The sequence below is a fragment of the Humulus lupulus genome, chromosome 4 (genome assembly GCF_963169125.1).
Source record: "Humulus lupulus chromosome 4, drHumLupu1.1, whole genome shotgun sequence".
NCBI classification, from domain to species: domain Eukaryota; kingdom Viridiplantae; phylum Streptophyta; class Magnoliopsida; order Rosales; family Cannabaceae; genus Humulus; species Humulus lupulus.
The window spans coordinates 232,263,629-232,277,795 of record NC_084796.1 but is presented as its reverse complement, the minus strand read 5'-3'; positions in this window follow the sequence as shown (position 1 = coordinate 232,277,795).

The following is a 14,167-nucleotide window of genomic DNA, read 5'->3' as shown; positions in this document are numbered from 1 at the left end:
GTAACGACCCAAATTTCCTAATAAGGTTTAGGACCTTGATTAGGAGGCCGGGAGGGCCATAATTGATTTACTGTACTATTATGTGATTATATGCATGATTGTGTGGGTCATATTATTATATGATGATAAAGGCGTGCATGGGACTATATATACTCTGCTGTGAGGGCATTATGGTAATTTGGCTCATTGAGAGCGTAATTGTGTATTTGTGTGTATATTGGTAGGTTAATGTTGAGACCACATTATTATGTGGATATATTTGTGATCTGTGACTCGAGACGATCCTAGCGAGCAAAGTGGCGAAAAGTCATGGCGGGGATTTATACCTGGCTCGGGGTGAGCTTAGGGGTATAAATGGGAATTTAGCGAATATACTGGAGTTTATTATGACATTGAGGAATAATATTGATAACTAATTAGGTATCGGGAATTAAGCGGGAAATATTAGAAACACTCGAGGAATTAGCGGAAATTGGGTAAAATGACTAAAATGCCCTTAAGTGGATTAAAGGGTTTAGACTTATTGGGGGAGGGCATACTAGTCATTTAGCTTACAAAAGTTAAATAATACCAGGGCTTTATGTTAGTGGGATTTGTAGAATATTGGAGAAGTCTGAAAAAGAAAGAAAAGGAAGGGAAAAGAAAGAAGGGAAAACAGAGAGGGTTCTCTAAGTGGGTTTATGTTTTCTTCATCAATTTCTTGAGGAGTTCTGGAGAAAAACTCAGAGGAAAGTTAGTCCAATTAAGCCACAAGGTTACTGAGCAAAGATTGAGGATTTGGCAAGGGTTAGCAGGATTAGGCCATCACTTGAGGTAAGGTTCTGTAATCTCTTCAGTTGCTGGTTTGGTTTTGTTTCTGGTTTTTAAGCTATGGTGCTTAAGTTGAATTCGATGGAACTTTAGGAATTCAGGCTTAAGACTGAGGAGAGGCAAGCCAAGAAGGTTTAGAGACAGCTGGTGGTCGAAATTCTATCAAAGGTATAAAGCCTAAACTCTAACTTTGTAGTTCAGCTGGTTTTGGCTGAGTTTTAGAGCTTAGGAGTGGCCATGGTGAATTCTGAGGTTGTGGATGCATGTGCTTAAGTTCTAGATGTTTGGGGTGCTTGGGATGAGTGGAGTATGGTCATGAGGTTGTTTTTGAGTTTGGGAAAGAGTTGGAAGAGTTTTGGTTCGAGTTGGTTTGAGAAAAATCGCAGAAGAGAAAAATGGTGCTGGGCTGTCTGTGACTAGCGCTACAGCGCTAGCCTTTGGGCGCTGTAGCGCTAGGCCATAATGCTGAGGGGACTTTGGCTTCTGTCTGTAGCGCTGTAGCGCCCTCCCAAGAGCGCTGTAGCGCTACCCTGCCTTCTGAAGGGGATTTTTGGGTTGTTTGCAAGGGTTTTTGACCTAGGGCTTGGGGTTTGGTTCCACCACCTTGTTTGGTGGAACTAGGACTTCCCGGGGGCTCGGGATTGGCCCCGGGGCTAGGTTTTAAGCTTGGGGATTTATAATGACTTTGGCCATGATTGTGATTAGGTAAGCGCTAGGGCTCGAGAGGGATCGTGCTGAAGGAGTCGAGGGATCAAAGCTAGTGAATTGAAAGGTCAGAAAGCTGCACCTGATTATGTGGTTAGGTTGGGACTGAGTGTTCCCTATGCTTGTATACATTGTTATGTGAATGTGATTAACCATGTGAACATGATGGGACTAAGAGTTCCCTCCACTTGTATATCATGTCGTGAGATGGTGTTATTATGCCATGGGACATGCGATTACCGGCCTAAGGGTGTCGGAATCAATATTTGCGCACTAGGGCGCGGCTCGGCCACTGGTAGCTGAGGCAGCTTATATATCACTGAGCTCGGTTAAGCTGGCCGGAGTCAGTGAGTATTACACTGGGGGCGGCCCTAATCAGCCGAAGACAGTGTGTTAAGTAGAGGGTGCGACTAAGGGCGCCAACCCTGAATGCTATTTGATGGTTATGACAATCTATTGGTTATGAATGTGAATATTGTGTTATGAATATAGCTGGTTGACTGTTTGGATGACAAACTGTTATTACTGCTTGGATATATGTTATGAAATATCGAATTCTTAGTTGAGCATTGTAAAATATTAGATAAGTGTTGCTGATCTTGCTATGTTATTATGCTTTCTTGCTGGGCCTTAGCTCACGGGTGCTACGTGGTGCAGGTAAAGGCAAGGGTAGGCTGAATCAACCATGAGTTGGAGAGCTCTAGGGGCGAGGTGTACATCGTCAGCTGCTCGGCCGCCACGGTCGAGAGATTGTACAGGAACGGAAACCTAAAATGTATATTTTGCCATTAGAGTGGCTTGAACTATTTGTAACTTCTAGAATTTGTTGTATCTAAGACACCTAAACCCTGTTTTGAGTCTCCATGTATTAAACCCTCATTTTTAATGGAAATAGCCTGTTTGTGACCAAAATATTTTTATTCTTACTCTGATAATGGTATAGAGTTTACACTTTGTCTGAATGACTTGGTTAGCAAGTCTTGCACTATTTTAAACACACAGTGTAACGGTCTTGGTTATCCATGGCGTTACAATTTGGTATCAGAGCCGTCTGGGTTTATGGGTTCCTGAAGATTAGCTGGACATGTACACTCGCCGCTAAAGACAAGCTCGACTCAGGGGTTTGTAGTGAATACATGAAATTGTATGCTTAAGTGCTTGAATAAAATATGAGTGTATTAATTGGTATGATTGATAGGGAGCATGAGATACTGATAGGGCCTGGCCCTTGACTGCTGTGTGATGATATTAAGGCATGCTGATTAGCATTGCTCCTGCATGTGGATGAATACATGGATAATGATGATATATGGATTGCGGGTTATTACATGTTTAAATTGAACTTATATGCTATACTTGTTTATTGGCATGGAGGGCATAATAGGTATGAACACATTTAGTGATAAAGAAATTTGATAATTTATGCATAATATTGATGTTTGATATGCTTTATATGTGTTTAATTGTTATGGTTATTTGGATCTGCCTTGAGATGGTTTTGGGTATAAATGTCAGGGCTGAGAAGTTTAGTCGGCGAAGACAGGTTAATTCAGGGTGTATGTATTGAGAGTGGTCAATCAGATTTAGTTTCGGTTTTGGTAAGGATAGAAGATGACAGTTGGGGGTTGGAATCCTCCACCTGCCCTGGAGGTTCGCAACAGATGTTTGCTGCTATATGAGTCAGGTTGTGAGGTCTGATAGAATGGATTGGATGGATTAAAAAGGCAAGTTACTGAGGAGGAACAGACAAAAATTATTGAATGGAAGTATTATCCTCTAGTTTCGAGGAGGGTTTGGGTTTGTTCAGGAATCAATTAATGAATGGGTGTGGCTAATTCCGTTTTTAGTGATATGAGAAGGATAAATTGGGACAGAGTAGCCGTACTAGGCATTTGTGGTAAAAGAATGTCGAAAGTGGCAAGATAGCGGTAGTATATATTGTTGAGTTTGATGGGTTGGTCGATCCACTTTGAGTTAAGGTACAAATGGATGTAGCCGAAGATGATCGATCATTTGTGAGTTAAACTTTGAGATGGTTGTTTGTGTTCGGGTAGTAGAGAAAGGGCCTCATTATCTAAGATGAAGGGAATACTGGTGATGATATTTTCGTTTGTGGAAATTTAGTAAGTGTGGTTACTCAGTGATCGACAGAATGAGAACTTTTGGTGGTTTTGTGGCTCCTGGTTTGGATAGGGAAGATTGGGATATCTTACTCATTTAGAGCCCAGGGTTCCTCGGAAGTGACCAGTGGATTGGGTAGCTTTTGCTCAGGTTGGAAAAAAACTGGAAGGACTTGGTGCTGAGTGTCTATTAGGAAGGATTCAGACGAGTATTTGCTGAGGGAAGTTAATGTGTTACATAAGGGAACACCCTGGACAGTCATGAGCATCTCTTGAGGTATATTGATTAGACTGAATGGAAATTAAATTGATCAGTAGGGATGCAGATGAGAATGCAGCTTGTGGGCACGGTTTGGAGCTTGGGTATGAAAGGATTTGGTATCAGGGACGCTATGAGGGATGATATTGTAGAGTCCAAGAACTTTACTTAGCTAATTGTTTAGTAGTATTATAGTATGTTTAGTGTTATCATTGTTACTTTGGATTTTTGGTTCAGACCGGGAGTTATTTGGACACTCATAGTAGTACTTATAGATTTTCTAAGTTTAACCTATAGTTTAAGAATATTAAGTATAACCTAAGGTTTGATTAATGTGTCTGATATTAAGGAATATATTATTATATTATAAGGTTTAGACATCAACCAATAGGATTTTAAGCACATGTTTTGAATGGTAATTAAGGATTTAGTATTTTTGAGGATTAAATTAAATAAGGGTAAAAGTTTGAATGTATAGGGTCAGTCAGCAGCTTTGAGCACGTTGAGGGATTAGTCAAGGCTGTTTACTCCATTCAAACTCAGCTAAAAATGTGTAAATTCGTGTTTAAATATTCAGCGTATGCCGATATATCGCAGCTATAGGGGGCGATATGTCGCAGCACGTAGATACGGAAAACACGAATCGATGCACTGTCGCCTCGGGAACAAAGGTCCAGGCGATATATCGCCTATAGGGGGCGATATATCGCCTCCACCAGCATGAATTCAAATACATTTGAATTCTTTTCCCTTCAGCCATTCAAACTCCTTCAACAGTCCAGCATCTTCTGAACGAGTCTTCAGCCTCTGCTGAACGATTATTCAAATGATTTTCACCTAAAAAGCCATTATTTTTATTCAAGTAAAATCAAGATATTTTCATTCCCAAACTCTATAAATAGGACCTAGTACCCAGCCATTATTCACCATTTGCTCTAAGTTCAGAGGCTGCTAGTGTTAAGTGAGTGAGAGAGTGTAAACACTTGGTTTGGGGAAAAACTATAAGCTTAAACATCATAAGCTTATCAAACACTTGGGAAGTAAGTGAGTGCTATAGTATTTCGGTGGATGTTAGATTGATCTTGCAATCTTTGAGGTAAACCCAAAACTCTAGTCCTTTCTGTATTCTATGTTATTTCTTTTCTCAAAACCTTCTACTCAGTCCCCTAACCTTATTCTTATTTTTGGTTAGGGAATCCAAGTTCTTAAGCACTTAAGTGGTGGTAAGCATATTTTCGTTTAATGGTTTAGTCTTCCTATTCTCTTTCATTTCATCTCCTTTCTTTAGACTCACCCTTGTTCATTGTGGTTTTAGGAGTGTTCCAAAAGTCCTAACTCAGTCCATTTTATCCCGGTAACTTTGGTAAGGAAAATAGGCTAGAATTAATATGTTATGTGCTTATGTTATCTATATGTTTATGTTATTAAAAGTGTTATGATATGTATATGTGTATGTAGGCTTGGGCATATGACCCATATGACTAACAAGACCCCAAATGGGTTATGGGCATATGACCTACTTAGCTAGTAGGACCCCATTAACCCCATGGGCATATGCTTGTTTAGTCTATGGGACCCCAAGTAATAATGGCCATTATAATAAGTGTATGTTATATGTATTATGTTAAGTCTTTATGTTTTCTTATGAAATTGTGTATATGACTATGTGTTAGGTTTTTCCTTGCTGGGCATTAGGCTCACTCCTTTCTGTTTATGTGCAGGAAAATAAGCTTAGAGGCGGTAAGATTCGTGATGCTTGGGAGGATGTGTATCGATGATGAATGGAGTCAAGGGGCCGAGCGTTATCGATTCGAGGATGTAGTCTCCTTTTATGTTTTTTATGGTTTTACATGTATTTTCCGCATTATTATGTAATGTCTTTTATTTTAAATCTTATTTTGTTTTAAAGACAATGGGATCCCAAAATCCTTCTTAGTATTCTGTTTCTTTGTAAATAACTCTTATTTTCAAGTTACTCAATAAATTATGGTATTTTCGTAAAATGTAAGTTTTTATGTATAGTTTCGATAATGGTCCAATTAGTCTAGATTAGTGGGTCATTACAGTTGGTATCAGAGCAAACGGTTCCTTCGCATGAAGTTCTCCTCGATACACATGCTCAAAGCTCCGAATCGGACCGCCAAGTAAGTGTTTAAGTTACAAGTTACAAGTTACTTTGTCTATGTGTATAGCTAACAACTTTAGTGTTTATGTTTCAGTTAAAAATGAATGGAGCTTTAACCTACCAAGATATCCGAGCCATTAAGGCCTTAAAAAGAATAAGGGAGTCAAGAAACACCGTAGGAGCCTTAGAAAGGATTACACGAAGGTTGCTTTTGTTTCACCAAGCAATAGGTGGCCTTCAAGAGGCTAAACAAATAATGCTAAGATCAACAGAACAATATGTATTAGTGATTAGGTTGTTTAAAGATTTCCATCCTGTAATAGCAGCCTTAGAAGAAATATGGGAAGAAATGAATGATGAGGATGAATCACCATTAGCAATGAGATACTATTTCCTCTTAGTTAGGTTCACCGCAAAATTTGAATTTCAATTCACCAAGGAGCAAAAGAATAGGATTCTCACAAACCTTCCTAGAGGGCATTTTGATGCTCATGATAATGATGACTATGAGGCTATAGATGATGATATGTTAGATGACGGATCGGATGTAGAAGATCCCGATTTTTAGATTAGTAGTTTTTATTTGTTTTATTTACTTTTATGTTATGATTGTAATAAGTGAAATTGTTTTCCAAATGAATAAACATGCTATTTGAATATCATGTGTGAGTTTGAAATTTTTTTCACAATCATAATAAATACTAAATAAAATGAATAATGACTGAGTTCGGTGAGGGTGGATACGAATCAATGAACCTGGTTTCCTTGTTGAGAGTTAGGGGGCCTTAGTAGTGGGAACGATTTTACTGATCCCAGCCCTCCCTCAATATGGTTAACTTTGGAACAAAGATAAGTTTCGAGCCTGAGAATTAAGTCATATAGGATGATTAGAAACACACTTAGAAAATAAATATGACTTGTTTTTCTAAGTATAGAAACCCACTCTAATAATAAATAAAGACCTATATAATTTTTCATAAAAAGTCATAATAAATAGGTCCGAGATATGTTTGTTTTAGAATAAGTTTTTGCCTTAGAGCCTATTAGGAAAAAGTTCTAACATGTTTCTTTTAACTGTTAGAACTCTGCTACGATGTCTCTCCGAAGATCTGCTCGCACCAACGGGAACGCTTCCAGCGATGTTCCAGCGACCAATGCGGTCCCTACCGTTCGCCGAAGGAGAGTACGTGTTACTGCTCGCCGCAACGCACCGGCACAGCCAGCTGACAACACTGCAGAGATTGCCAGACTACGACAGCAAGTCGAGGAACTTCTGCAGCAACAACGCCAACAGGCTCAATCTCAGCCTCAGCCTCCGCCACAGCCGCAGCCGCAGCCACAGCCAATGGCCCCAGCACCCCAACAAGTTGGTCCGTATGGGGGATGGCCTATGACGAACTACGCTCCTTATCCTGTTCAGCACATGGAGCCAGTGTACGAGAGGTTCCGCAAGCAGCACGCTCCGAACTTCGAAGGGACTACGGACCCCTTTGAAGCAGAAGAATGGCTAAGGAATGTGGAGCCGATCCTAGCCCACATGAACCTTAGTAATGCAGACCGCATATCCTGCGTCTCATCTTTGCTCAAGAAAGATGCCAGGATATGGTGGGACTTGGTCCAGCAATCCCACGATGCTGCCACCATGACGTGGACCCGATTTGTGGAGCTCTTCCACAAGAAGTACTACAATTCAGCAGTGCTTGCTATGAGAGTTGAGGAGTTCACCAATCTAAAGCAAGGGAATTTAACAGTGGCGGAATATGCTCGTCAGTTCGATCGCTTAGCGAAGTTTGCAGCAGAGTTGGTTCCAACCGACTATCTAAGGGTGAACAAGTTTGTTAGAGGACTTCGCCCGAAGATCGAGATGGGGGTTAAACTAGCAAACCCGGGAAACACTTCATATGCCGACGTTCTTGAGACGGCAATTGAAGTAGAAAGGTTGCAAGCCAACGTGAGCAAAGAAGAAGCCAGCAAGCCGGAACCTAGGCAGCAGAGCCAACCTCAGGCCAGTCGGAACAACAATCAGTCCAGCAACAGTCAGTCCAACAACAACGGTAACAGACAGAAGAGAAGGCATCCTGACAACAAGCAAGCCGACAACAATAAAAGGGCACGACCAAGTAATGGGGGAAATAGGTCGGGCTACGTGGAATACCCGCCATGTGCCAAATGTCAGAAGAAGCACCCCGGAGAATGCCGTGCCAACACCAAGGAATGTTTCAACTGTGGTCAAGAAGGGCATCGTAAAAGAGACTGTCCTCAGCAAAAGCCGGAAGGAAAGAAGGACGAAAAGATGGTTCCTGCTCGGGTTTTTGCTTTAACCCAAGGAGAGGCGGATGCTAGCAACAAGGTGGTCACAGGTCAGGTTTCCATCCTCAATAAATTATGTCATGTATTATTTGATTCGGGAGCCACCCATTCGTATATTTCGTTAGGAATGATAGATAAACTAGACAAACCTAGTGAAAGATTTAGAACTAGGTTTGCAACCGAGTTGCCTTCGGGCAAAGTAGTTCTATCATCACGAATTGTACGAGGCGTACCAATCAAGATTGAGGACAAGGAACTAGAAGGAGACCTGATAGAGCTGGTGATCAAAGACTTCAACGTCATACTAGGCATGGATTGGCTAGCACGGCATGGCGCAACGATCGACTGCAGACGCAAGAAGGTGACATTCGATACTCCTGACGGCCAGAAACTGTGCTTCATGGGACAAGCTTCAGGACTACGCACACCGTTAGTATCATCTCTCAAAGCTCAGAGAATGATGGAGAAAGGATGTCAAGCATTCTTAGCCAACATCACGAATGTGGAGAAGGAGACATCACTCAAAGTTGGAGATGTTCGAGTCATACAAGAATTTCCAGAAGTTTTCCCCGATGACTTGCCAGGATTGCCGCCAACTAGAGAAATAGACTTCACGATAGAATTAGTACCGGGCACCGAGCCTATCTCTAAGGCACCATACCGGATGGCACCTACGGAACTCAAGGAGTTAAAGACGCAGCTACAAGAACTCCTAGACTTGGGTTTCATTAGGCCAAGCCATTCACCATGGGGAGCTCCGGTACTATTCGTGAAAAAGAAGGACGGAAGTATGCGCATGTGCATAGACTACCGTGAGCTGAATAAAGTAACGATTAAGAACAAATACCCGCTACCTCGGATTGATGATTTGTTTGATCAACTCCGAGGCGCGACTGTATTCTCTAAGATCGATTTACGGTCCGGGTATCATCAGCTCAAGGTAAAGGGGGAAGATATTCCTAAGACAGCCTTTAGGACTCGTTATGGACATTACGAGTTCTTGGTTATGTCTTTTGGTCTTACTAACGCGCCAGCCGCGTTTATGGACTTAATGAATAGGGTCTTCAAGGACTACTTGGATAAATCCGTCGTTGTGTTCATCGACGACATTTTAATTTACTCCAAGGATGAAGTGGAGCACGAGGAACACTTGAGGATAATTTTGACGCGATTGAAGGAGCACCAACTCTACGCGAAGTTCAAGAAATGCGAGTTTTGGCTCTCACAAGTGGCGTTCCTCGGGCACATCATATCGAAAGACGGAGTTGCAGTAGATCCATCGAAGGTAGAGGCCGTGAAAGATTGGCCTAGACCAAAGAACGCGTCGGAAGTAAGAAGCTTCTTAGGGCTAGCAGGTTACTATAGAAAGTTTGTAGAGGGCTTTTCTAAAATAGCCACTCCACTCACCAACCTGACCCGGAAGCAACAAAAGTTTAACTGGAATGATAAGTGTGAGGAAAGCTTCCAGTTGCTTAAGGATAAGCTTTGCTCAACACCAGTACTTAGTGTCCCAACACCCAACGACAAGTTCGTTGTCTACTGTGATGCATCAAAGTTAGGATTGGGATGCGTACTGATGCAAAATGACAAGGTGATAGCCTACGCGTCACGTCAGTTAAAGGAGTATGAACAACGCTATCCAACTCACGATATGGAGTTGGCAGCGGTGGTCTTTGCGTTAAAAATCTGGCGCCATTATCTTTACGGAGAACGGTGCGAGATTTATACGGACCACAAAAGTTTAAAATACTTCTTTACTCAGAAGGAGCTTAACATGAGGCAGCGCCGGTGGTTGGAATTAGTAAAGGATTACGACTGCGAAATCCTATACCACCCGGGGAAGGCAAACGTAGTTGCCGATGCACTTAGCCGAAAAAGTTATGGGAACTTAGCAACCTTATCCGGAATAGAAAAGCCACTACAGCAGGAGCTTATCAGTGCCGGAATAGAAGTGGTTGTAGGCAAGTTGGCTAACTTGTCTATCCAATCGAATATGCTAGAAGACATACGGAATGGTCAGAGACATGATGATTCACTAGCAACGCACATGGATGCAGTCAGAGAAGGCAAGACTACAGATTTCTCAATATCCAGTCAAGGTTTATTGAGATATAAGGATCGGGTATGCGTGCCAGACGATCAAAGTATTAAGAAGACGATCCTAGAAGAAGCGCACAACACCCCATACTCGGTTCATCCAGGGTCTACCAAGATGACTCATGACATCAAGGCAGTCTATTGGTGGCCAGGGATGAAGAAGGACATAGCGGAATATGTATCTAAGTGTCTGGTATGCCAGCAAGTGAAGGCGGAGCATCAGCGGCCTGCAGGATTATTGCAACCGCTTAGCATACCGGAGTGGAAGTGGGACGATATAGCCATGGACTTCGTGACGGGTCTGCCAAAGACAAATAAGCAGCATGATTCTGCTTGGATAGTCATAGATAGACTAACCAAGTCGGCTCATTTTCTACCTGTTAAGACTTCTTATACGGCAGACCAATATGCAGACATCTACATCCAAGAGATTGTACGATTGCATGGAATCCCCAAGACGATAGTATCAGATAGAGGATCAGTGTTTACGTCAAGATTTTGGAGAAGCTTACAACAAGCCATGGGTACTAAGTTAAGTCTTAGTACAGCTTTCCATCCTCAGACAGATGGGCAGTCAGAGCGTACGATTCAGATTTTAGAGGATATGCTACGCGCATGTGTACTTGACTTCGGAGGATCGTGGAACAAGTACTTACCGCTGATCGAGTTCTCGTACAACAATAGCTACCAGTCGACGATCGAGATGGCACCTTATGAGTTGCTATATGGAAGAAGGTGCCGATCACCGTTGCACTGGGACGAGGTAGGAGAAAGGCAGCTTCTAGGGCCCGAAGCTGTTAGGCACGCTCAAGAAGCAGTAACGCTTATTAGACAGCGTATGCTTGCTGCTCAAAGCCGACAGAAAAGCTATGCAGATACCAAGAGACGCGATGTGGAGTTCCAAGTTGGAGATCAAGTCTTCCTGAAGATATCTCCTATGAAGGGTGTCAAGCGGTTCAGGAAGAAAGGCAAGCTCAGTCCCCGATTCTTAGGTCCTTTTGAGATATTGGACAAAGTGGGACCAGTTGCGTATAGACTAGCCCTACCGCCAGCACTAGCCGATAGTCACAACGTCTTCCACATCTCGATGTTACGCAAGTATGTGTCAGACCCATCTCACGTCCTCAAGTACGATACCATAGCACTCCAGAAAGACTTAAGTTACGAGGAACGACCGGTTAGCATCCTAGATAGGGGGATGAAGCAGTTACGTTCCAAGAGCTTTCCTATAGTTAAAGTCCTATGGAGCAATAGTTCTGAACGCGAGGCAACGTGGGAGTTGGAAGAGGACATGCAGAGCCGGTATCCGGAGTTATTTGGTAAGTAAATTTCGAGGACGAAATTCTTTTTAGTAGGGGAGAATTGTAGAGTCCAAGAACTTTACTTAGCTAATTGTTTAGTAGTATTATAGTATGTTTAGTGTTATCATTGTTACTTTGGATTTTTGGTTCAGACCGGGAGTTATTTGGACACTCATAGTAGTACTTATAGATTTTCTAAGTTTAACCTATAGTTTAAGAATATTAAGTATAACCTAAGGTTTGATTAATGTGTCTGATATTAAGGAATATATTATTATATTATAAGGTTTAGACATCAACCAATAGGATTTTAAGCACATGTTTTGAATGGTAATTAAGGATTTAGTATTTTTGAGGATTAAATTAAATAAGGGTAAAAGTTTGAATGTATAGGGTCAGTCAGCAGCTTTGAGCACGTTGAGGGCTTAGTCAAGGCTGTTTACTCCATTCAAACTCAGCTAAAAATGTGTAAATTCGTGTTTAAATATTCAGCGTATGCCGATATATCGCAGCTATAGGGGGCGATATGTCGCAGCACGTAGATACGGAAAACACGAATCGATGCACGGTCGCCTCGGGAACAAAGGTCCAGGCGATATATCGCCTATAGGGGGCGATATATCGCCTCCACCAGCATGAATTCAAATACATTTGAATTCTTTTCCCTTCAGCCATTCAAACTCCTTCAACAGTCCAGCATCTTCTGAACGAGTCTTCAGCCTCTGCTGAACGATTATTCAAATGATTTTCACCTAAAAAGCCATTATTTTTATTCAAGTAAAATCAAGATATTTTCATTCCCAAACTCTATAAATAGGACCTAGTACCCAGCCATTATTCACCATTTGCTCTAAGTTCAGAGGCTGCTAGTGTTAAGTGAGTGAGAGAGTGCAAACACTTGGTTTGGGGAAAAACTATAAGCTTAAACATCATAAGCTTATCAAACACTTGGGAAGTAAGTGAGTGCTATAGTATTTCGGTGGATGTTAGATTGATCTTGCAATCTTTGAGGTAAACCCAAAACTCTAGTCCTTTCTGTATTCTATGTTATTTCTTTTCTCAAAACCTTCTACTCAGTCCCCTAACCTTATTCTTATTTTTGGTTAGGGAATCCAAGTTCTTAAGCACTTAAGTGGTGGTAAGCATATTTTCGTTTAATGGTTTAGTCTTCCTATTCTCTTTCATTTCATCTCCTTTCTTTAGACTCACCCTTGTTCATTGTGGTTTTAGGAGTGTTCCAAAAGTCCTAACTCAGTCCATTTTATCCCGGTAACTTTGGTAAGGAAAATAGGCTAGAATTAATATGTTATGTGCTTATGTTATCTATATGTTTATGTTATTAAAAGTGTTATGATATGTATATGTGTATGTAGGCTTGGGCATATGACCCATATGACTAACAAGACCCCAAATGGGTTATGGGCATATGACCTACTTAGCTAGTAGGACCCCATTAACCCCATGGGCATATGCTTGTTTAGTCTATGGGACCCCAAGTAATAATGGCCATTATAATAAGTGTATGTTATATGTATTATGTTAAGTCTTTATGTTTTCTTATGAAATTGTGTATATGACTATGTGTTAGGTTTTTCCTTGCTGGGCATTAGGCTCACTCCTTTCTGTTTATGTGCAGGAAAATAAGCTTAGAGGCGGTAAGATTCGTGATGCTTGGGAGGATGTGTATCGATGATGAATGGAGTCAAGGGGCCGAGCGTTATCGATTCGAGGATGTAGTCTCCTTTTATGTTTTTTATGGTTTTACATGTATTTTCCGCATTATTATGTAATGTCTTTTATTTTAAATCTTATTTTGTTTTAAAGACAATGGGATCCCAAAATCCTTCTTAGTATTCTGTTTCTTTGTAAATAACTCTTATTTTCAAGTTACTCAATAAATTATGGTATTTTCGTAAAATGTAAGTTTTTATGTATAGTTTCGATAATGGTCCAATTAGTCTAGATTAGTGGGTCATTACAGATATTAGGTTGGCTTAAGGAATTATGGAGTCACTTGAAAAAAGATGCGACTTACAAGTGAATTAGGCAGAATATTGTGTCGTGGGACTCGTGGGAGTTTCCTGCTAGGGATGAAGAGTTTAAATGCCTCGTTACAAGACAGGATGATGTCTTCAGGAGTTGGACATCGATCTGGTTATTACTAGATAAGGATCAAGGAAAGAGACATCTTAGGAAATTATTACTTGTACCGGGAGGGGTGTGATGTGTTAACAGTAAGGAATCCTAATCGCTTGGTACTTTAACAACATGGGCAAGTCTGACAGGCAGAGAATGGAGAAATGACATGGATGGGTTGTATTCAGATTCAATGGTAATAGGATAAACCACTCCCCAGCTAGAGGTAGAACGTGAATGACTACTATACCGATGACATCGGGACTAAGTAGCAGGGTCAGAAGTAGGGTTCCAGAAGGTATTA